General features: G+C 42.2%; 1 protein-coding gene and 1 pseudogene across 1 annotated transcript in view; both read right to left on the reverse strand.

Annotated features, from left to right (window-relative positions):
- The window catches only part of CTXND2 (cortexin domain containing 2), a 30,091-nt gene that overhangs the window by 4,388 nt on the left and 2,215 nt on the right, over positions 1 to 23,488 (reverse strand). The gene's annotated exons all lie outside the window — the stretch shown is intronic.
- LOC716056 (cytochrome c pseudogene) lies at positions 3,497 to 3,821 on the reverse strand (annotated as a pseudogene).

The following is a 23,488-nucleotide window of genomic DNA, read 5'->3' on the forward strand; positions in this document are numbered from 1 at the left end:
TTAGAGCTGGAGGTGGGGGATGAGGGGTGAAAGTTAAATGGTACAGGGTTTCTTTTGGAGGTGATAAGAATGTTCTAAAATTGTGGTAGTGGGCCGGGCGCGGTGGCTCAAGCCTGTAATCCCAGCACTTTGGGAGGCTGAGACGGGCGGATCACAAGGTCAGGAGATCGAGACCATCCTGGCTAACACGGTGAAACCCCGTCTCTACTAAAAAATACAAAAAACTAGCCGGGTGAGGCGGCGGGCGCCTGTAGTCCCAGCTACTCGGGAGGCTGAGGCAGGAGAATGGCCTGAACCCGGGAGGCGGAGCTTGCAGTGAGCTGAGATCCGGCCACTGCACTCCAGCCTGGGCAACAGAGCAAGACTCCGTCTCAAAAAAAAAAAAAATAAAAAAAATAAAAATAAAATAAAATAAAATTGTGGTAGTGGTTAAACATTTCTGTGAATGTGCTAAAAACCATTCAATTGTACGTTTGAAATGTTTGAATTGTATATGATTATATCTCAATAGAGCTGATTTTTGTAAAGCCTTAGTTCAGTTTTAAATTCCTAATGTTATAGAGGATTCAGAGTTCAATAGCTCTTCTCCCTTTTCAGGCTGCTGCTTCTGCTTTGTATAGGATCAGGAAGAAAGAAAGGGGAAAATGTGAAGTGTTTCTCTATTTAATGAATAATTGTGGCCAACTGTGAGTAGGTGACCTTGTCTTACTCTGGTTAGATCTGGTGGTTTCAGAGTGAAGGATGTTTGTAGTTTTTTGAGTAGCGTTTATCTTCATTCTGGACTTTCTGTCATTGAAGACCCCTTCGAATGGTGCTGCTTATCGTCTCTTCTCCAAACCTAAACTCAGGTTGGCTATCCCATGACTTGGTACAGTGGTCTCCTGGCACCTCCCACTGCTCCTGCTCCTTCGGAGACACCTGAAGTCCTTTAGGGGGAGTTGCCAGACTGTGATGGATTGGTGGGATTGGCCACATTTTCTTCCTAGGCATACTTCACCAAGGTACATATAAACCCTGCCAGCACAGATTATTCCAGTGGGCCTTCCACTTTCAGAACTCTCTAGCCAAGAAACTGACATGATTTTTAATGTTTGCACAGGTTAAAAACTCACACCATGCTTTATTCCAACCTGACCAGAGTGGGTTGGCAGGTTCTACAGTTTAAAGCATCTGTCTAGGGAATGAAATATTGTTAGTCTCTCCTTGCTGGTGTCACCAATTGTACCAATGTCTCTCTTGGCATGCCCTCATCTTTGGCTTTGGGAGGAAGGGGAAGTACTTTTATCTTTTTTGCTTAGCATCACAAATACTGTACATCCCATAATGCCAATAATGAGAATTCCCAGTTGTCCTCCCAATTCATTCTTTTTGCTGTTGTTGTTTTTGAGACAGGGTCTCACTCTGCCACCCAGGCTGGAGTGCAGTGGCATGGTCATAGCTCACTGCAGCCTCAGCCTCTTGGGCTCAAGTGATCCTCCTGCCTGAGCCTCCTGGATAGCTGTGACTACAGGTGCCCACCACCATGCTTGGCTAATTTTTAAATTTTTTGTAGAGATGAGGTCTTACTATGATGCCCAGGCTGGTTTCAAACTCCTGGGCTCAAGCAACACTCTGCCCACCTCAGCCTCCCAAAGTGCTGGGATTACAAGCATGAGCCACTGTACCCAGCCCCAGTTCATTTTTTTTTTTTTTTTTTTTTTTGAGATGGAATCTCGCTCTGTCCCCAGGCTGGAGTGCAGTGGCATGATCCCGGTTCACTGCAAGCTCCACCTCCTGAGTTCATGCCATTCTCCTGCCTCAGCCACCCTAGTAGCTGGGACTATAGGCACCCGCCACCACTCCCGGCTAATTTTTTGTATTTTTAGTAGAGACAGGGTTTCACTGTGTTAACCAGGATGGTCTCGATCTCCTGACCTCGTGATCCACCTGCCTCGTCCTCCCAAAGTGCTGGGATTACAGGCATGAGCCACCGCGTCCGGCCTCATTCTTTATATATACTGTGGTGGGACAAGGAGTGGGAGTTGGTGGAGATATGATTGACTAAGCCAACTTCTCATGAGATTTGGAAGAGGTTCTGGCTCCAATTGTTAAAGCTTTCTTTAGATTATAAGTAGTATTGTGCCTTCAATAAGACTTGACCACAATTCTGGGGCAACAGGGTAAGTTGCACTCATATCTTTTACACTGGATTTTCATGCCACCTCCTGGACTCCACTCACATATGCAGATGGTATGGGCGGATAAGACCAGGTGCCATGGCTCACACCTATAATCCCAGCACTTTGGGAGGCCGAGGTGGGGTGGAATCACCTGAGGTCAGGAGTTGGAGACCAGCCTAGCCAACATGATGAAACCCTATCTCTACTAAAAATACAAAAACTAGCTGGGCATGGTGGCATGTGCCTGTAATCTCAGCTATTTGGGAGGCTGAGGCAGGAGAATCACTTGAATCCGGGAGGTGAAAGTTGCAGTGAGCCAAAATTGTACCACTGCACTCCAGCCTGGGTGACAGAATGAGACTCGGCCTCAAAAAAAAAAAAAAAAATGAAAAAAGAATGGGCAGATTTTGCAAGTTCCTCATGAAGGGTGATGTGTGTGTGTGTGTGTGTGTGTGTGTGTGTGTGTATGTGTGTGTGGTTTCTTTTTAATTATCTTAAGTCTTATGATCACACATAATTTTATAATTTGTGTATATCTCCTCTACTTTAATCCTTTGAAGTTGGCAAAAGAATCATTCCCAATCACAAATACATAGCAGTTCTACAGTGTTATGTTTCTGAATGGCTGTTTAAAGACAATCCTAAATTATAACTTAGTTTGACTTAGATTGTAAAGCATTCAAGAGTAAAGCTTAACTTGCTACTATTTTAAAAGCATGTGACCTTATAGATCATCTATAAAATGTGAGAAGTGTTAAATAATGTTTGATATTACACATAAAACACACTAAAATGCCTTTCAATAAGTAAAAGGAACCATTTTAAATACAGGGAATTCTAATTAGATTGGCATAGTTAAGGCCAAAAATATAAAGTAGACATGGCTACCTTATTTATCTTCAACCCTTGCCTTTATGAACACAAAACACAGGTGAATCTTGCTTGGTTCTGAGACAGTGAAGGAATTTCTCCAGTATTTAAATACATTCACATAACCAGCTATAGAAATCTAAATATAAAACCAATCTCCAGTAAGTTTTAAGATGGCACTCACCATCTTTGTGAAAAGTTTAACATTACTAATGAAGTCTAATCATATCTTTAGAAGGGGTAAACAGTGATAGCATTTACTGAATTGGAATTACTATTAAAATTCAAACACTGAACATATTCATTTAACCACAAGCCAATCTTAGTTTTGAATCAGGACTGCCCAACAAAATATTCTGTCAGTCATTCATGATCTGAATTCTGTTGTATGAGCTCTATTAAAGTATGGTACACATAAACAATTCATGAGACATTTGTTTTGCAATAAGTAAGGCAGTGGCCAATTATTACTCATTAGTAGCTTTTTTGAGATAAGCTGTCAAGTCGGCCTTTTCTACCTTATTTTTAATGCCGGCAAAGATCATTTTTGTTCCAGGGATGTACTTCTTGGGATTCTCCAAATACTCCATCAGTGTATCCTCTCCCCAGGTGATGCGTTTGTTCTTATTGGCATCTGTGTAAGAGAATCCAACGGCCTGACCTGTCTTCTGCCCAAAGAGACCATGGAGATTAGGCCCAGTCTTGTGCTTGCCTCCCTTTTCCATGGTGAGACACTGGGCACACTTCTGAACAAAAATCTTCTTGCCTTTCTCAACATCACCCATATTTAATTCTCTTTGTCGTCACTGGCGCAATGAAGGTTCCCACTCTGAAGCCGGACATCCCACTCTCTCCATAAAGGGTGATTTTTTTTTTTTTTTTTTTGAGACAGAGTTTTGTACTGTCGCCCAGGCTGGAGTGCAATGGCGCAATCTCTGCTCACTGCAACCTCTGCCTCCCAGGTTCAGGCGATTCTCCTGCCTCAGCCTCCCAAGTAGCTGGGATTACAGGCGCCCACCACCATTCCAGCAAATTTTTTGTATTTTTAGTAGGGACGGGGTTTAACTATGTTGGCCAGGCTGGTCTTGAACTCCTGACCTCGTGATCTGCCCACCTCAGCCTCCCAAAGTGCTGGGATTACAGGCGTGAGCCACCATGTCTGGCCAGAAGGGTGATTTTTATGTTTTTTATTTTTTATTATTATTTTTTTCATGTCATACTGCTGTCTTTTAATTAAAAAAAAAAAAAATCAAAGAAGACGTCTGGCCAGGGCTAGGTTAAGACAAACAGGAACACTTCAGAATCCAAGGCAGGGAAAGGCCGTTGGCCTCCCTTCAGAGGACTGCAGAGGTGGGAAGAGGGAGGGACAGATCATGAACAAAAGTACTTACAAATTACAAACCCACCCCCCACCCCTCAATAAAAAGAGAAGAAAAAGGCCCATCACTTAACAGAAGGGTGATTTTTTAATAAAATATGTTGTTGTGACAGAATGATCAGATTTTCAAAACAAAACATAGGGATTGGCAGAACAGACGCATCAGGTTATTAAAAGGAGACTACTTCTGTTTCAATTACAGCTGTGCCATAAAGGCCAAAATAAAACAATAGATAGCAGGAACCCCATGTTCCAAAGAGGGATCTGATAACCAGGCATTGCAGAGCAAGTAGCTAGACAATTTTTGAAATATTTAGTTAAGTATTCACCTTGAGTGGATAAAAAGCGTTGACAGTAAAGAGGCAATAGGTTTTCTTGGGGAAAGTTGCTGGAATGTTGGTATTTTCCCTCTGTACTCTGTAGGAGAAAGGTGTACAGAGGGAAAATACCAAAGGTGACTGCTTTCCCTTCAAGCTTGATATATGTTCCCCGCAGTTTGTGGGACACAGTGGTCTGCTTTTTTGTCATTTTGTCTTGTTTATATTCCATTTTTAGAGTTTTTGCCCCTACTATTATTGCATTTATTTTATTTTTTTGAGTATGTGAAATATTAACATAGTTACCAGAACTATATACAAAAATTACACTCAAAGAGGTATCACCCCTCCCCGACCATTCTTTCCATTCCATTTCACCCACATCTCATCCTTCCCACCCCATTCCTACCTACCTCCTACAGGTGATGAATCTCATTCATTTCTGTCGGTCTGGCTGAGCTGGAGTGCAGTGGCACAATCTCGGCTCACTGCAACTTCTGTCTCCTGCCTCAGCCTCCTGAGTAGCTGGGATTACAGGCGTGTGCCACCACGCCCGGCAAATTTTTTTTTTTTTTTGAGATGGAGTCTCGCTCTGTCGCCCAGGCTGGAGTGCAGTGGAACAATCTTGGCTCACTGCAAGCTCTGCCTCCTGGGTTCATGCTATTCTCCTGCCTCAGCCTCCCGAGTAGCTGTGACTACAGGCACCCACCACCACACCCAGCTAATTTTTTTTTTTTTTGTAGATATTTTTAGTAGAGATGGGGTTTCACTGTGTTAGCCAGGATGGTCTCGATCTCCTGACCTCGTGATCTGCCTACTTTGGCCTTCCAAAGTGTTGGGATTACAGGTGTGAGCCATCGCGCCTGGTCAAATTTTTGTATTTTTAGTAGAGTCGGAGTTTCACCATGTTGGCCAGGCTGGTCTCGTGCTCCTGATCTCAGGTAATCCACCAGCCTCAGCCTCCCAAAGTGCTGGGATTACAAGTGTGAGCCACCGCGCCCGGCCTTTTTTTTTTTTTTTTTAACATCTGCAGAATAGCACTCTATTGTGTGGATAACCACTCTTTTCATACAGGCATTTAATTCTTTTCAATATTTGCAATTATAAATAATGTTAGTGTATGTTACTTTTTTTTTTTTTTTTTTTTAATTTTTGAGACAGGGTCTCATTCTGTTGCCCAGGCTGGAGTGCAGTGGTGTGATCATGGCCTACTGCAGTCTAGATTTCCTGGGCTCAAGCGATCCTTCCACCTCAGTCTCCCAAGGAGCTAGGACTACAGGCACAGGTCACCACACCTGGCCAAGTTTTGTAGTTTTTGTAGAGACAGGGTTTCATTATGTTGCCCATGCTGGTCTCAAACTTCTGGGCTCAAGTGATCCTCTCACCTTGGCTTCCAAAAGTGCTGAGATTACAGACATGGGCCACTGGCTGCAGCCCAGTGTATCTTCTTGTGTACATGTATTTCTCTGTGGAAGTGTATCATCAGGGTAAATTCCTAGAAGTGGGAATTTCTGGTCAAAAGATTAATTAATTTGCAGTTTTAGTAGATATTGCTAAATTCTCCTCCACAATGGTTGTATGATTTTGAATTCCCATCAACAATTAATAAGAATGCCAGTTTCTCCACAGCTTTTCCAACAGAATGTATTGTCTGTCATAATTTATAATCTTCGTCAATCTGATGGATAAGACATTGTATACTGGCGTATGGTTTTTTTTTTTTGTTTGTTTGTTTGTTTTGACATAGTCTCGCTCTGTCGCCCAGGTTGGGGTGGAGTGGTGCGATCTCAGCTCACTGCAACCCCTGCCTCCTGGGTTCAAGCAATTCTCCTGCCTCAGCCTCCTGAGTAGCTGGGATTACAGGCCTGTGCCACCACGCCCAGCTAATTTTTGTATTTTTAGTAGAGACGGGGTTTCACCATGTTGGTCAGGCTGGTCTCGAACTCCTGACCTCATGATTCACCCACCTTGGCCTCCCAAAGTGTTGGGATTATAGGCATGAGCCACCGCGCCCGGCCCAAACGGCATAGTTTTAATTTGCATTTCTTTTATTATTATGAGTGATATGGAAGATCTCTTCCTGTATATAAGAGCCACTGTTATATCTTTGTTTTTGGTAACAGCTTTATTGAGATATAATTCACATACTATACAATTCACCCCTTGAAAGTGTACAATTTAATGGTTTTTAGTACATTTAGTACAGAAATGTGCAACCATTATCACAATCAACTTTTTTCTTCACTATCACCCCATGTTACTCCCCCAAGCAACCACTAATCTACTTTCTGTCTCTCTATCTAAATTTCTCATTCTGGATTTTTACAAATGGGATAATTACTTTTACATATACACATACATATATACATATACTTTTTTTTTTCTTTTTTTGAGGCGGAGTCTCACTCTGTCACCCAGGTTGGAGTGCAGTGGCATGATCTCAACTCACTGCAACCTCTGCCTCCCAGGCTCAAGCAATTCTCCTGCCTTAGCCTCCCCATTAGCTGGGATTACAGGTGCATGCCACCATGCTTGGCTAATTTTTGTATTTTTAGTAGAGATGGGTTTTCACCATGTTGGCCAGGATAGTCTCGATCTCTTGACCTCAGGATCCATCAGCCTTAGCCTCCCAAAGTGCTGGGACTACAGGTGTTAGCCACCATGCCTGGACTTGTATACATATTTAATATATGTATATGTGTGTGTGTGTATGCACACACACACATACACACACATATGTATTAGTTTGTTCTCACACTGCTATAAAGAACTACCTGAGACTGGGTAATTTATGAGGAGAAGAGGTCTAATTGACTCACAGTTGTGCAGGCTGTACAGGAAGCATGGCTGGGAGGCCTTAGGAAACTTATAATCACAGTGGAAAGTGAAGGGGAAGCAAGCACGTCTGACCATGGTGGAGCAGGAGAGACAGTGTGAAGGGTGAGGTGCTACACACTTTTAACTGGATCTCATGAGAATTATCATGAGACTAGGAGGATGGTGCTAAACCATTAGACACCACCCCCATGATCCAGTCATCTCCAACACTTGAGATCACAGTTCAACATGAGATTTGCGTGGGAGACAGAGCCAAACCATATCAACATATATATATATATATATATATATATATATATATATATATATATATATGGAGAGAGAGAGAGAGAGAGAGTGAGTGAGTGACTGGCTTCTTTCACTTAGGATATTTTTACGGTTTATTGTGTTGTAAAATGTATCAGTACTTGTTTTCTTTTTATAGCTCTGTAACATTCCATCCTATGTATATATCACAATTTGTTTATTGACTCATCAGTTTATGTACATTTGGGTTGTTTCCACTTTTTGGCTATTACAAGTAATACTGCTATGAACACGAAGTTTTTGTGTGGATATATGTTTTAATTCATCTTGGGTAATACACCTAAGAGTGAAATTACTAGGTTACATAGTGACTCTGTGTTTAACCATTTAAAGAACTACAAAACATTGCTTCACACCTACTATGCTTCACATCTACTACATCGCTTCACACCTATCAGATAAATGTTGATGAGGATGTAGAGAAATCAGAATCCTCATCTACTGCTGGTGGAAACGTAAAATGGTGCAGCCACTTTGGAAAATGGTTTTGTAGTCTCTCAAACGATTACATATAGAGTAACCATTTACATCTCTCTCTTTTTTTTTTTTGAGACGGAGTCTTGCTCTCTCTCCCAGTCTGGAGAGCAGTGGTGCAATCTCGGCTCACTGCAAGCTCCGCCTCCCGGGTTCACGCCATTCTCCTGCATCAGTCTCCCAAGTAGGTGGGACTACATGCGCTCGCCACCACATCCAGCTAATTTTCTGTATTTTTTAGTAGAGACGGGTTTCATCGTGTTAGCCAGGATGGTCTCGATCTCCTGACCTCGTGATCCACCCACCTCGGCCTCCCAAAGTGCTGGGATTACAGGCGTGAGCCACCGTGCCCGGCCTTTTTTTTTTTTTTTTTTTTTTAATACAGAGTCTTGCTCTGTCACACAGGCTGGAGTGCAATGGCATGATCATGGTTCACTGCAACCTCAACCTCCCTGGGCTCAAGTGATCCTCCCACCATAGCCTCTGGAGTAACTGGGACTACAGGTGTTCGCTACCACACCTGGCTAATTAAAAAAATTTTTTTGACAGGGTTTCACCATGTTGCCTAGGCTGGTCTTGAACTCCTTCCTCAGTCCCCCAAGGTGCTAAGATTATGAGCCACCAGGTCCGACCCATTTGCATATCTCTTTCTCTGTCTTTTTATTATCTTACAATAATAATAAAAAGACCAACTAACCAAAAGATTTGTAAAAATTTCCTCCCACTCTGTGGGCGGTCTTTTTACTTTCTTGATAGTGTCCTTTGAAGCACAAAAGTATTTGTCTATTTTTCCTTTGGTTGCTTGTGCTTTTCGTGTCACCTCTAAGAATCCACTGCCAAATCCAAGGTAATAATGTTTTACCCCTATGTTTTCTTCTAGGAGTTTTGTGTTGAATAGCTTTGTCTCTTAAATTTAGGTCTTCATTCCATTTCAAGTTAATTTTTGTGTATAGTATGAGGTAAGGGTCCAACTTCATTTTTTTTTTTTTGTATGCAGATATCCAGCTTTCCTAGCTTTATTTCTTATGTATGTATGTATGTATGTACGTATGTATGTATTTATTTATTGTGATACAGAGTCTCGCTCTGTTGCCCAGGCTGGAGTGCAGTGGTGTGATCTTGACTCACTTCACACTCAGCCTCCCAGGTTCATGCCATTCTCCTGCCTCAGCCTCCCGAGTAGCTGGGACTACAGGCACCCACCACCACGCCCAGCTAATTTTTTGTATTTTCAGTAGAGACGGGGTTTCATTGTGTTAGCCAGGATGGTCTCCATCTCCTGACCTCATGATCTGCCCATCTCGGCCTCCCAAAGTGCTGGGATTACAGGCGTGAGCCATCGCACTTGGCCTCTAGCATTATTTATTGAAAAGACTATTATTTCCCCATTTAATTTTTTATTTTTATTTTTATTTTTATTTTAGATGGAGTCTCATTCTGTCGCCCAGGCTGGACTGCAGTGACTCAATCTTGGCTCACTGAAAGCTCCACCTCCCAGGTTCACACCATTCTCCTGCCTCAGCCTCCTAAGTAGCTGGGACTACAGGTGCCCTCCATCATGCCCAGCTAAGTGTTTTTGTATTTTAAGTACAGACACGGTTTCACCGTATTAGCCAGCATGGTCTTGATCTCCTGACCTCATGATCTGCCCACCTTGGCCTCCCGAAGTGCTGGGATTACAGGCATGAGCCACTGCGCCCAGCCCCACTGAATGTTCTTGACACCCTAGTTGAAAATCGCTTGGTCATAGATACATTTCTAAACTCTCAATTCTAGTCTGTTTATCTGTATATCTATCCTTACGCCAACATCACCCTGTCTTGGTTACTGTAGCTTTGTAGTAAGTTTTGAAATCAGGACATCTGAGCACCCCACCTTTCTTCATTTTCAAAAGTGGTTATTCAGGGTCCCCGAGTTTCCGCATGAATTTCAGAATTGGCTTGTCAGTTTTTATAAACAAATCAGATGGGATTCTGATACAGATTGTGTCGAATCTGTAGAGCAATTTGGAGAGTATTAACATCTTAACAATATTAAGTCTTCTGATCCGTGAGCATGGGATCTTTCCATTTGCTTAGGTCTTTTCAATTTTTTTCAACAGTGTTTCGTAACTTTCAGAGAATACATTTTGCATTGCTTTTGTTAAATGTATTCATATTTTATTCTTTTGTTATCTTAAATGGGATTGTTTTCGTTGTGTGTTTTTCTGAGACAGGGCCTTACTCTGTCACCCAGGCTGGAGTGCAGCGGCATGATCATGGCTCACTGCAGCCTCAACCTCCTGGGCTTGAGGGATCCTCCTGCCTCAGCCTCCCAAGCAGCTGAGACTACAGGTGCATGCCACCATGCCCAACTAATTTGTTTTTATGTAGAGACAAGAGCTCACCATTTTGCCCAGGCTGGTCTCTAACTCCTGGACTTAAGTGATCCTCCCACCTTGGATTACAGGCGTGAGCCACCATGCCCCACCTGGAATTGTTTTCTTAACAGTTATATATTTTATGTAAATTGTTCATGTATTTTGTCTCTTTTTCTATTGAATTTTTGGTCTGCTCCTCCCCTCAATTTTTAAATATTGTTTACACACTAGGGATATTACTCCTTCATATATAATGCAAATATTTTCTCACAATTCGTCAGGGTTTTTTTTTTTGAGAAAGTCTTGCTGTTGCCCAGGCTGGAATGCAGTGGAGCAATCTCAGCTCACTGTAACCTCCACCTCCCGGGTTCAAGTGATTCTCCAGCCACAGCATCCCAAGTAGCTGGGATTACAGGTGCCTACCATTGTGTCCAGAATTGGTTCCTTCTGGTGTGTTCTTGGTCTCGCTGACTTCAAGACTGAAGCCACAGACCCTCACGGGGAGTGTTACAGTTCTCAAAGATGGTGTGTCTGGAGTTCGTTCCTTCCAATGTTCAGATGAGTCCAGAGTTTCTTCCTTCCAGTGGGCTGGTAGTCTCACTTGATTTCAGGAGTGAAGCCACAGACCTTCACAGTGAGTGTTACATCTCTTAAACAGGGCGTGTCCGGAGTTGTTTGTTCCTCCCGGTGGGTTCATGGTCTCACTGACTTCAGGATCGAAGCCGCAGACCTTTGCCGTGAGCGTTACACCTGATAAAGGTAGTGCAGACCCTGAGAGCGAGCAGCAGCAAAACTTAGGGTAAAGAGCAAAAGAAGAATGCTTCCACAGCATGGAAAGGAACCCGAGTGGATTGCTGCTGCTGGCTGAGGTGGCCAGCTTTTATTGCCTTATTTGTCCTGCCGATTGGTCCATTTTACAGAGTGCTGATTGGTCCGTTTTTACAGAGTGCTGATTGGTGAGTTTTTAAACCTTTAACTAGACACAGAGCGCTGATTGGTCCATTTTTACAGAGTGCTGATTGGTGCATTTACAAACCTTTAGCTAGACACAGAGCACTGATTGGTGCATTTACAATCCTTTAGCTAGACAGAAAAGTTCTCCAAGTCCCCACTCCACCCAGGAAGTACAGCTGGCTTCACCTCTCACCATCACGCCTGGCTAGTGTTTTGTATTTTTGGTAGAGACAGGTTTCACCATGTTGGTCAGGCTGGTCTCAAACTCCTGACCTCAAGTAATCTGCCCACCCTGGCCTCCCAAAGTGTTGGGATTACATGCGTGAGCCACTGCGTGAGGCCGTGTTTTCTTTTTGTTTGTGGTGCATATTTTTGCCATGCAAAAAATTTTTATTTAACATAATGAAATTTATTTTTTTCTTTTATTACCTCTGAATTTGGAGTCGTTATTAGAAAAATTTTCTCCATATTCAGTCTATAGAATGCACCCATGTTCTTTTTTTATTATTTGTATGGTTTCATTATTTTCCATTTAGATCCCTGACCTATTTGGAATTTTTTAATTAAAAAAAATTTTTTTAATAGAGATAGAGTCTCACTGTGTTACCCAGGCTGGAGTGTAGTAATGCTATTATGCCTCACTGCAGCCTTGAACTCCTGGGCGCAAATGATCCTCTTGCTTCGGCTTCCCAAGTAGCTAGGACTACAGTCACATGCCAATATGCCTGGCTAAAATTTTTTTTTAAATGTGTAGAGATAGGCCGGGCGCGGTGGCTCAAGCCTGTAATCCCAGCACTTTGGGAGGCCGAGGCGGGCGGATCACAAGGTCAGGAGATCGAGACCACAGTGAAACCCCGTCTCTACTGAAAATACAAAAAATTAGGCGGGCGCGGTGGCGGGCGCCTGTAGTCCTAGCTACTCAGGAGGCTGAGGCAGGAGAATGGCGTGAACCCAGGAGGCGGAGCTTGCACTGAGCCGAGATCGCGCCACTGCACTCCAGCCTGGGCAACAGCATGAGACTCCGTCTCAAAAAAAAAAAAAAAAAAAAGTGTAGAAATGGGGGTCTTGCTGTGTTACCCAGACTGAAGCTCTGGCCTCAAGTGAGCCTCTCACCCAGCCCTCCCAAAGCACTGGGATTACAGGCATGAGTCACCATGCTTAGACTTTTTGGAGTTTATTATTATTTATTTATTTATTATTTTTTTTGAGATGGAGTTTTGCTCTGTCGCCCAGGCTGGAGTGCAGTGGCGTGATCTTGGCTCACTGCAAGTTCCACCTCCCGGGTTCATGCCATTCTGCCTCAGTCTCCCAAGTAGCTGGGACTACAGGCGTCTGCCACCACACCCGGCTAATTTTTTGTAGTTTTAGTAGAGACAGCGTTTTACCGTGTTAGCCCGGATGGTCTCGATCTCCTGACCTTGTGATCCGCCCACCTCAGCCTCCCAAAGTGCTGGAATTACAGGCGTGAGCCACCACGCCCGGCTTCCTCCTCCTCTTTTTATTTTTTGAGACGGAGTCTTGCTCTGTGGCCAGGCTGAAGTGCAGTGGCACGATCTCGGCTCACTACAACCTTTGCCTCCTGGGTTCAAGCAATTCTTCTGCCTCAGTCTCCTGAGTAGCTGGGACTACAGGTAGGCACCACCACACCTAGCTAATTTTTGTATTTTTAGTAGAGATGGGGTTTTGTCATGTTGGCTAGGATGGTCTTGATCTCTTGACCTTGTGATCCGCCTGCCTTGACCTCCCAAAGTGCTGGGATTACAAGTGTGAGCCACCATGCCCGGCCAACAAGGGGGATTTTTTATATCTTGAGGGCCAGATATGGACTCCACAGATAGGGTCCAGACTGGGGTCATATAAAAAAAGATTCCACCCAAGAGGGCTTCCTGCTAGGATGAAGTTACTTTAACAGAATGTGGCTAGAGGTAAATATATTAGACTCAGCATTGTAAAGACCAATCAGAAGAAGGACATTGACTCTGAGTTATCTGCGGATAGATAACCTTAATGGGGGAATTTCTGAGAAACCTATGAAAAGCATATCATGAGAGAAAGTGCCCTGAACATCGTCCTAGAAAGAGAGAGAGAGAAAAAAAAAACACCCCACATCTACAGTGCCAGCTACTTGGGAGGATTGCTTGAGCCCAGGAGTTTGAGGCTAGCCTGGGCAACAAAGCAAGACCCCATCTCGTAAATAGAAAAAAGCCAATAGATTTGTTTTGAAAAGTGGTTTAATGGCTGTTTTGGTTACACACAAGCAAAGCTAAAATCTTGTTTGGTAAAAAGTTAATTGGGATGATGCAGAGCTAAACTGCTCTGTGAAACAATATCACGAGTTGTGGTTATTATGGTACGGAGTTGTACCTTGCCAGAGAATTGCAAGGAAGTGGTCCTAAGACCTAGGATGAGAGAAAAGTGGTCCAGAGTTCCTCCCAATGGCTAAAAAATATGGAAATATTGGTAAATATTTGTACCACCCTTTGGGTATATGTATATTATTTATAGATATATCACATTGTTTATGTATCTTGTCCTTTCTACAGTGCTCTTTCAGAACAAGGTCATATGCATTTTTGCATTCAAAATTGCAGCAATTTCTTACTCCCTGTATCTATTAATATCCTTTTGGAGGCTGGCCTGTGATGGCTCATGCCTGTAATCCCAGCACTTGGGAGGCCAAGGCAGGTGGATCGCTTGAGCTTAGGAGTTCAAGACCAGCTTAGGCAACATGGAGAAAGCCCATTTCTACAAAACATACAAAAGTTAGCTGGTGTGGTGGCTCATGCCTAAAGACGCAGCTACTTGGGAGACTGAGGCTGGAGAATCACTTGAGCCTGGGAAGCAGAGGTTGCAGTGAGCCAATATTGTGCCACTGCACTCCAGCCTGGGCGACAGTGAGACCCTGTCTCAAAAAAAAAAAAAAAAAATTCTTTTGGGCTTATTTCCAAAATATTTCTCACGTAAATTTTCTTCTCTGTTTCTTTCCAGCCACCTCTGTACTCCAGGCCATCAAATGCCAGACTCCTGTAAATACACTCTGATTTCCTGAAAACACTCTTATTCCCCTCCAAACCGCAAAGAGATCTTTAATAACTGCAAATTAATCAGTGATCTGATCAAAATCCTTTTTCAGCTTCCCACTGTCTTAATGGGGGCTCTTGACAATTTATTCTAACCTTATTTCTTACCTCTCTATCCCTTGTACTTTCTGACTTGGCAATGGTGGGCTTCTCATAGTTCCATGAATTTTGCATGCCCCTCCCTTCCCCTTTGCCTTCAAGCCTTTTCCCTTAACATTCTCTTTGTGTTATTCTCTTCCCTCTATATTCAACTTCTAGGCTTTGCTTAAATATTAATTTTCTAGGGAGATCTTTCAGTAATAATCACTATAATTTATTATATTACTTTAGTCTGTACTGGCTGATAAAATTGTAATCCTTTTTTTTTTTTTTTTTTTTTTTTTTGAGACGGGGTCTCGCTCTGTCACCCAGGCTGGAGTGCAGTGGCCGGATCTCAGCTCACTGCAAGCTCCGCCTCCCGGGTTCACGCCATTCTCCTGCCTCAGCCTCCCGAGTAGCTGGGACTACAGGCGCCCGCCACCTCGCCTGGCTAGTTTTTTGTATTTTTTAGTAGAGACGGGGTTTCACCGGGTTAGCCAGGATGGTCTCGATCTCCTGACCTTGTGATCCACCCGTCTCGGCCTCCCAAAGTGCTGGGATTACAGGCTTGAGCCACCGCGCCCGGCCTAAAATTGTAATCCTTTATGAGAGTAGGGATCATATAGAATTTGTTTATCCTAAAAGTCTGGGATATATTAGATGTTCAATAAATATTTGTTCAATGAATGAATGTAGCACTATATGTTTCTAAAGTGGGTATGTAAAACTGTTTGTTGAATGAATGAATGACTTTGAGATATGGTGTTGGCATTGAATTAAGACAGAAGACTACTGGTGATCTAAAAGGAAATAGTGTCAGCAGAATAGTGAAAAATGAATCCAGATTTTAGTGGATAAAGCAGCAAAGGACAGTGAGGAAATGAAGACACTAAGATTTTAAATCATTTATGAGAAGTTCAACTAGGAAAGAAAGAAGATAAGTAGAATAGCAGCTGAAAGCCTATTGCAGAATTAAGTGAGGGATTCCTTTTCACAGGCAGAACAGAAAGGTATCAGGTAGGATACTTTTGGTTGCAAGTGACAGAAAAGCCCACTCACATGAGATTTAAAAATAAAATAGAATTTATTGACTCATATGACCAAAAAGTCTAGAGTGAGGCTACCTTTAGCTATGACTGAATCCAGAGATTCAGAGTATCAGGGTTCTGCCTTTATGTGTCTATGGCTTTTCTTAACCCTGCCTTTCTTCTACGTTGATTTAATCCCCAGTTTGGCTTCCTTTACGGTATCAAGAATGGCTTCAGCAAATTCAAACCTCACATATTCCCCCTACCTATCATCTCTACTACACCTTTCCGGAGGAAAAAAGAACACTTTTATATCAGTTGAGGATTCTTGTTTGCAAGCAACAGGAATGGATTCTCCCTTAAATAGAAAATATATTTATTGTAAAGAGGTCAGATAGCTCTCAGAAAGAGAACTAGTCTTATAAACAGGCAGAAATCAAGAGAAGCCAGCCATCAGGAACCATAGCCAGGGAGAGCACAGGAAAAGTCTGATTAGGGCAACGCTGGTGTTAGATATTGCCACCACCGGACACTGCTGTTGCCGAGCACTGCTGCTACTGTCATTGGAAACTGCTGCCTCTGGCATGGCTGAATTATAAATTGTGTCATCTTTGTGTCACTCAATATTCCAATCTCTGGCTAGAGCATCTGACTGGTCAAGGCTGAGTCATGCACTAACACCTTGGCTGCCAGAGGGTGGAAGAGGGAATATTTGATTTCTCTAGGCCTCTGCAGCGGGAATTGTTTCTCACAGATTCATATAAAGAAAGATTTCTTCATGGCCAGGTGCAGTGGTTCATGCCTGTAATCCCAACACTTTGGGAGGTCGAGTCAGGTGGATCACTTGAGGTCAGGAGTTCAAGACCAGCTTAGTTAACATAGCGAAAGCCCACGTCTACAAAAAATACAAAAAATTAGCTGGGCGTAGTGGTGCGCACCTGTAATCCCAGATACTTGGGATGTTGAGGTGGGAAGATAACTTGAACCTGAGAGGTGGAAGTTGCAGTGAGCTGAGATCGCGTCTCTGCACTCCAGTCTAGGCAACAGAGAGACTTCATCACACAAAAGAAAAAAAAGGAAAAAGAAAAAAAAAAGAAAAAAAAAATTTCTCCAAACAGGAAGGGTAGTTGAATGTTGGGCAGACAAAAAATGACAAACCTCCATTCTTTGGTCTTGGCCCCAATCTAGCTATAGACTATTTTTTTAAAATTCACCTAAAATTTAAAGACATGGAAAGGTTGAGAATAAAAGGGATAGAAAAAGGCATATTTGGTAAAGACTAGCCAAAATAAAATTGAGGAGCTATATTAATATCAGACAAAATAGAACCAAATACAAAAAGCATTGTATATTTATGTCTTTTTTGTGGGGGGACGGAGTCTCACTCTGTTTCCCAGGCTGGGGTGCAGTGGCGTGATCTCGGCTCACTACAACCTCCTCCTCCTGGGTTCAAGCAATCCTCCTGCCTCAGCCTCCTGAGTAGCTGGGACTACAGGCGTGCGCCACCACACCCACTAATTTTTTATTTTTAGTAGAGACGGGATTTCACCATGTTGGCCAGGCTGGTCTCAAACTCCTGATCTCAGGTGATCCACCTGCCTTGGCCTCCCAAAGTGCTGGGATTACAAGCATGAACCACTGTGCCCGGCCACAAAAAGCATTATTAAGGATAGAGAGGATTAGTAAGTAATGATCAAGGGTTCAATTCACTAGGAAGATATAACAGTTCTAAATTATATGTACCTTCTTGGGTACACTGAAAGTCCAGACTTTACCACATTGATATATGCGTGTGAGAAATCTGTACTTGTATCCACTAAATAAAATAAATAAAACAGTCTCAAGATAAATAAGAAAGCAATAGAACTCTAGAGAGAAATAGATATAAACCACCATTATGGTAGACAGAACACGTACTCTTCTCAAGTATTAATAGGTTGACTAGGCAAAAATCAGTGAAGATATAGAATATTTGAATAATACAATTAACAAGCTTGATTTATTGAACATCTATAGAACCTTGTGCCCTATAGTTAGCAAATTCGTATTTTTCCATTGTAGTCTTTAATCCCATTTGAGCTGGGCTTTTTGGTCATGTGTAACTAAGAATCCTACTTCTGTTTTAAATAACTAGAAAGTTTCTATTCCCTGCAAATAAATCCTGATTGACACAAATACCAAGCTGAGTTTTTTCCAGAAATGCAAGGGTAGTTTACATGTGAAAACCTGTAAGTGACATTTAGTATATAGATTAAATGAAAAAATTACCTCAATGATTACAGAAAAAGCATTTGATAAAACTTAATACTAGCCGGCCGGGTGTGGTGGCTCACACCTGTAATCCCAGCACTTTGGGAGGCCGAGGTGGGCAGATCACGAGGTCAGGAGATCGAGACCATCCTGGCTAACACGGTGAAACTCCGTCTCTACTAAAAATACAAAAAATTAGCCGGGTGTGGTGGCCTATAGTCCCAGCTACTTGGGAGGCTGAGGCAGGAGAATGGCGTGAACCCAGGAGGTGGAGCTTGCAGTGAGCCGAGATTGCCCCACTGCACTCCAGCCTGGGCGACAGAGTGAGACTCCATCTCAAAAAAAAAAAAAAAAATACTAGCCAAGGCAGGAGGATTGCCTGAGTCCAGGAGTTTGAGACCAGCCTGAGCAACATAGTGAGACCCCATCTGTATTTAAAAAAAAAAGAAAAAAAAAGATACTAATATAAAACACCTATGTTAATATTCTTAGCAAAATAGGGATAGAAAGGAGCTCCTTTAACCCATTTATGCCTGAGGGTGCAATTTTTTGAATTTTTGCAATCAGACTTTGGTGATAACCTTGAGCAGTAGGACATAAACAACTCCCACATGCATAGGGTTCCAATAATGGAACACTAGGCATAAGTGGGGTTATCCATAAAAAAATGTGTAGACTGGGTATGGTGGCTCATACCTGTAATCCCAGCATTTTGGGAGGCTGAGGCAGCAGGATTGCTTGAGGCTAGGAGTTTGAGACCAGCCGGGGCAACATAGTGAGACCCCTCTGTCTAAAAAAATTTAAAAATTAGCCAGGCAAGATGGTGCATGTCTGTACTTCCAGTTTCTCAGGAGGCTGAAGTCGGATGATCACTTGAATCCCAGAGGTCAAGGCTATAGTAAACCATGATAGCATCACTGTCTTCCAGCCTGGGTGACAGAGTGACACCCGGTCCAAACAACAAAAAAAAGTATAGCAAACCTACTACTTAATGGTCAACAGTTGAAAGATTTTCCTTTTAAAATCAGGAACCAGACAAAAATGTTCACTATATTAACTTTTATGTAACATAATTCTGGAAGTCCCAGCCAATGCAGTAAGATAAGATGAAAAAAAAGAAGAAAACAAAAGTTTGCTATTCACAGACGTCATTGCCCGCAGATGAGTCTAAAGAAAAATATGAGACAATTAGAGCTTAGCAAGGTGGCTGGATAAGATACATAAGTCAATTATATTTCTAAATACCAGCAACACACAAGAAAATGTAATTTTTTTAAAAGCATCATTTACAATGGCATTAAAAATACGTAAGATATTTACAAATAAGTCTAACAAAAGTTGAATAGGACCAGTTTGGAAATAATTACCAAACTTTACTGATAGTCATTAAAGAACGCTTAAGTAAATGAACGGATATACCATGTTTGTGGATTCAGCATAGAAGTTAGTTCTCCCCAGATTGGTCTAAGGATACAATTCAACTCCACCAAAATCCCATCAGGATTTTTTGAGAAAATTGACAAATCAATTTTCTTTTTTTTTTCTTTTTTTTTTTTTTTTTTGAGACGGAGTCTCGCTCTGTCGCCCAGCCCAGGCTGGAGTGCAGTGGCGCGATCTCGGCTCACTGCAAGCTCCGCCTCCCGGGTTCACGCCATTCTCCTGCCTCAGCCTCCCGAGTAGCTGGGACTACAGGCGCCCACAACCGCGCCCGGCTAATTTTTTGTATTTTTAGTAGAGACGGGGTTTCACCGTGGTCTCGATCTCCTGACCTTGTGATCCGCCCGCCTCGGCCTCCCAAAGTGCTAGGATTACAGGCGTGAGCCACCGCGCCCGGCCACAAATCAATTTTCTTAAACATATGTAGGAACTCAAAGGCTCAAGAATAGAGAAGATAGAAGCTGGGCATGGTGGCTCACGCCTGTAGTCCTAGCACTTTGGGAAGTTGAGGCTGGCAGATCTCCTGAGGTCAGGAGTTCAAGACCATCCTAAGCAACATGTTAAAACCCCATCTGTACAAAAAATACAAAATTTAGCTGGGTCTGGTGGTGGGCACCTGTAGTCCCAGCTACTTGGGAGGCTGAGGTGGGAGGATCTCTTAAGCCAGGGAGGTTGAGGCTGCAGTGAGCCGAGTTCATTTCATACCACTGCAATCCAGGCTGGATGATAAAGTGAGACCCTGTCTCAATAAAAAAAAAAAAAAAAAAAAAAAAAAAAAAAGACATTCTGAGGAAAAAGAATAGGGTAGAGAGATTTTCCTTATCAGCTATCAAGGTTTATTATAAGGCTATAGGGTTTATGACAACGGGGTAGGCATGTAGGCATAGATACCCCTCGAGAGCCCAGAGACAAATCACACATTTACAGAAACTTGAATTATAACACAGTGGGTATTGTTGGTCACAGGAAAAGCATGAACTATTCAATAAGTGATACTGGAAAATAGGATATTTATTTTTAAAATTGCATTTAGTTATATGTAAAAGGCAAACTTAAAAACCTTTGGATGAAAATATGGCATATCTTTATAACTTCAGGCACATATTTTCTCATTATTCATCATTACATTCTTCCAAAAAAGACATCTTATTTTACCCTGGCACTTGCAGATCTCACTAGACCTCTTCAGCCGGAATATTTTATTTATTCTCCACCTTTTCTCAATTAGTGCATTTCAAGAGACATCCATCTTTGATTTCCTTTCATTTATTCTCCTTATCACAAATTTCTAGTATAATTTTATACTAAGTAAACTGTCTGAATCTTATAAAGTTAAAGAGAAAAATAAAAAAATATGTCCTTCCTGAAAGCAAATAATTCCAAAGCAATTTGCTGAGTAAAGTGGGAAAGGAGCCCAAAGGGAAGAATCAAGGGAGGCTTTATTGAAGAGGCCAACACATGAATTGAATTGAGGGCTAAGAATGAGTTTACCTGGCAGCTAAAAGCGGGAAAGGGAAGAAGGAAAGAAGATATTCCAAGTAAAGACATGAAGGTTTAAGGGAGGACAATATAGTACGTTTGAGAAACAGCTATTGTTCAGTAAGCCTTTGAGATTTATTTTACTGAATAGATAGGATTGGTAGCCAAGGCAGCTCACAAGGGACCTTGTGTTGCATATTAAACACTCAGGACTCAACTTTGTAATCAGTGGGGAGCCATTGGAAAGCTTGTAAACATGAAAATTACATCATTAGATGTTTGTGTTAGAAATATCAGATAGGGCCGGGTGCAGTGGCTCACGCCTGTAATCCCAGCACTTTGGGAGGCTGAGGCGGGCAGATCACGAGGTCAGGAGATCAAGACCATCCTGGCTAACATTGTGAAACCCCATCTCTACTAAAAATACAAAAAATTAGCCAGGCGTGGTGGCGGGCGCCTGTAATCCCAGCTACTTGGGAGGCTGAGGCAGGAGAATGGCATGAACCTGAGAGGCAGAGGCTACAGTGAGCTGAGATTGTGCCACTGTACTCCAGCCTGGGCAACAGAGTGAGACTGTCTTAAAAAAAAAAAAAGAAAGAAAGAAAGAAAGAAAGAAAAGAAATATCAGATAGGCAGGAATATGTAGGGTACGTGAGGCAACAATTAACCTAATATTCTTCTATCAGTATGAGTTTCTACAGGGCGAACATTCATTTCCTGTAGGAAATGTTTGTCAATGTGGAAACTCAATGTCAGAAGGAACATGCTGCTTCTCTTGGGTGTAGGGTATGAACAGTACGACCTTCATCGATTAATAAACTCAGTTGGGAGTGGTATTAGTTACAGAAGTCTTTGTAGAGGTGATGGCTGAGCTCTACTTGAAACAAGAAAAGAGCACTCCAAATAAAGGAATAATGATGGAGACAGGAAGCACTGAAGCTTTTTGGAAAATGATGTTTAATTTAACATAGCAGAACTCACAATGCATGAAAGTGAGGGATATAAAATTTCACATTGGGCTGGGTGTGGTGGCTCATGCCTGTAATCCCAGCACTTGGTGTGCCAAGGTGGGTGGATCAAGACCCAATTGGGGTCTTGGGACTTCAAGACCAGCCTAACCAACATGGAGAAACCCCATCTCTACTAAAAATACAAAATTAGCCAGGCGTGGTGGCACATGCCTATAATGTCAGCCACTTGGGAGGCTGAGGCAGGATAATTGCTTGAACCCGGGAGGTGGAGGTTGTAGTGAGCCAAGAACGCGTCATTGCACTCCAGCCTGTGCAACAAGAGCGAAATTCCCTCTCAATAAATAAATAAATAAATACATACATACATAAATAAAATCTCACATTGGAAGGAAACTTTAAAGGTCATCTTTTACCACCTTCTAATCATTCCTGTAAAGCCCCTGCTTGAGCTCCTTGTGTGACAGGGGCTGGGCACTGACTATCTCCTGGCAGTCTTTCTATTTCAGAAGGTTCTGGAAGGCAGTAATTTTTTACCTTGAGCCAAATCTGTCTTCTTAGTACAGCTTCACTTTTAACTTAGGACTGTATGAGGCAACACATATCTTTTCCATACACAAGAGTTTCAGTAACTTAAAAATAGCTATTAAGTACGTTTGATTGGTTTCTCAGAGGATGTGGTCTACCACTCTACCCTTTTTCTACTGAAGATTTTCTAGTGTGTCTATATTCCTTTTAAAATGTGGTGCCTGATACAGAATACAAGATGCATGCAAACTCAAGATTATTCATCTAGGTACTATACTTCTGCTGCTTAAGGCAGGACCATACTGAACCTTGAAAGTCAGGGCAAGGACTTTGAATTTTGTTCTTTCAGGTATTGGGAAGCAATGGAAGGTTTTGAGCAGGTAAACATTTTGGGAGCGGGGGCCATATCTTACTATGTATATCCCATTGATTCTAACTGGAATGTAAGCTCTAGGTATCTGTCCCATTCATAGCATGGCTTCAGTACCTGGGGAGGGCTGGCATATTTTATGTATTTAATACACCTACATGAATGACTGAATACAAATCTCTATCAGTGTCTGGCACATAGTGTGTACAACAATTCATACTTGTTTAATTCAGGCAGGGAAATGATCAATGCCATACTTCAGGAGGATAACTGGCAAGAGTGCGTAAAAAGTATTGGAGATAACACACACTATAGGGTGAAAACAACAAGAGGAGTTTTAGCAGTCTCAACAAGGGGAAACAAGGGTTAGGATAACATAGTGAGTAACAGAAAAGAAAGAATGGATGTGAGATTGTAAAAGAGAATTTGTGACGACCTAGAAATTAAATGGTCATGTAGAAGGAGGAAGTGATAAAGAAAACTCTTGGGCTTGAATTTGGAAAGCTGAAAGAAAAATGTTGCCATTCATAGAAGTTATTTTAGGAGTTGCAGAGTTTTTTTTTTTAATTTTTAAATTATTATTATTATTTTTGAGACAGAGTCTTGCTCTGTCGC

Source organism: Macaca mulatta, chromosome 1 (assembly GCF_049350105.2).
Source record: "Macaca mulatta isolate MMU2019108-1 chromosome 1, T2T-MMU8v2.0, whole genome shotgun sequence".
Classification (NCBI taxonomy): domain Eukaryota; kingdom Metazoa; phylum Chordata; class Mammalia; order Primates; family Cercopithecidae; genus Macaca; species Macaca mulatta.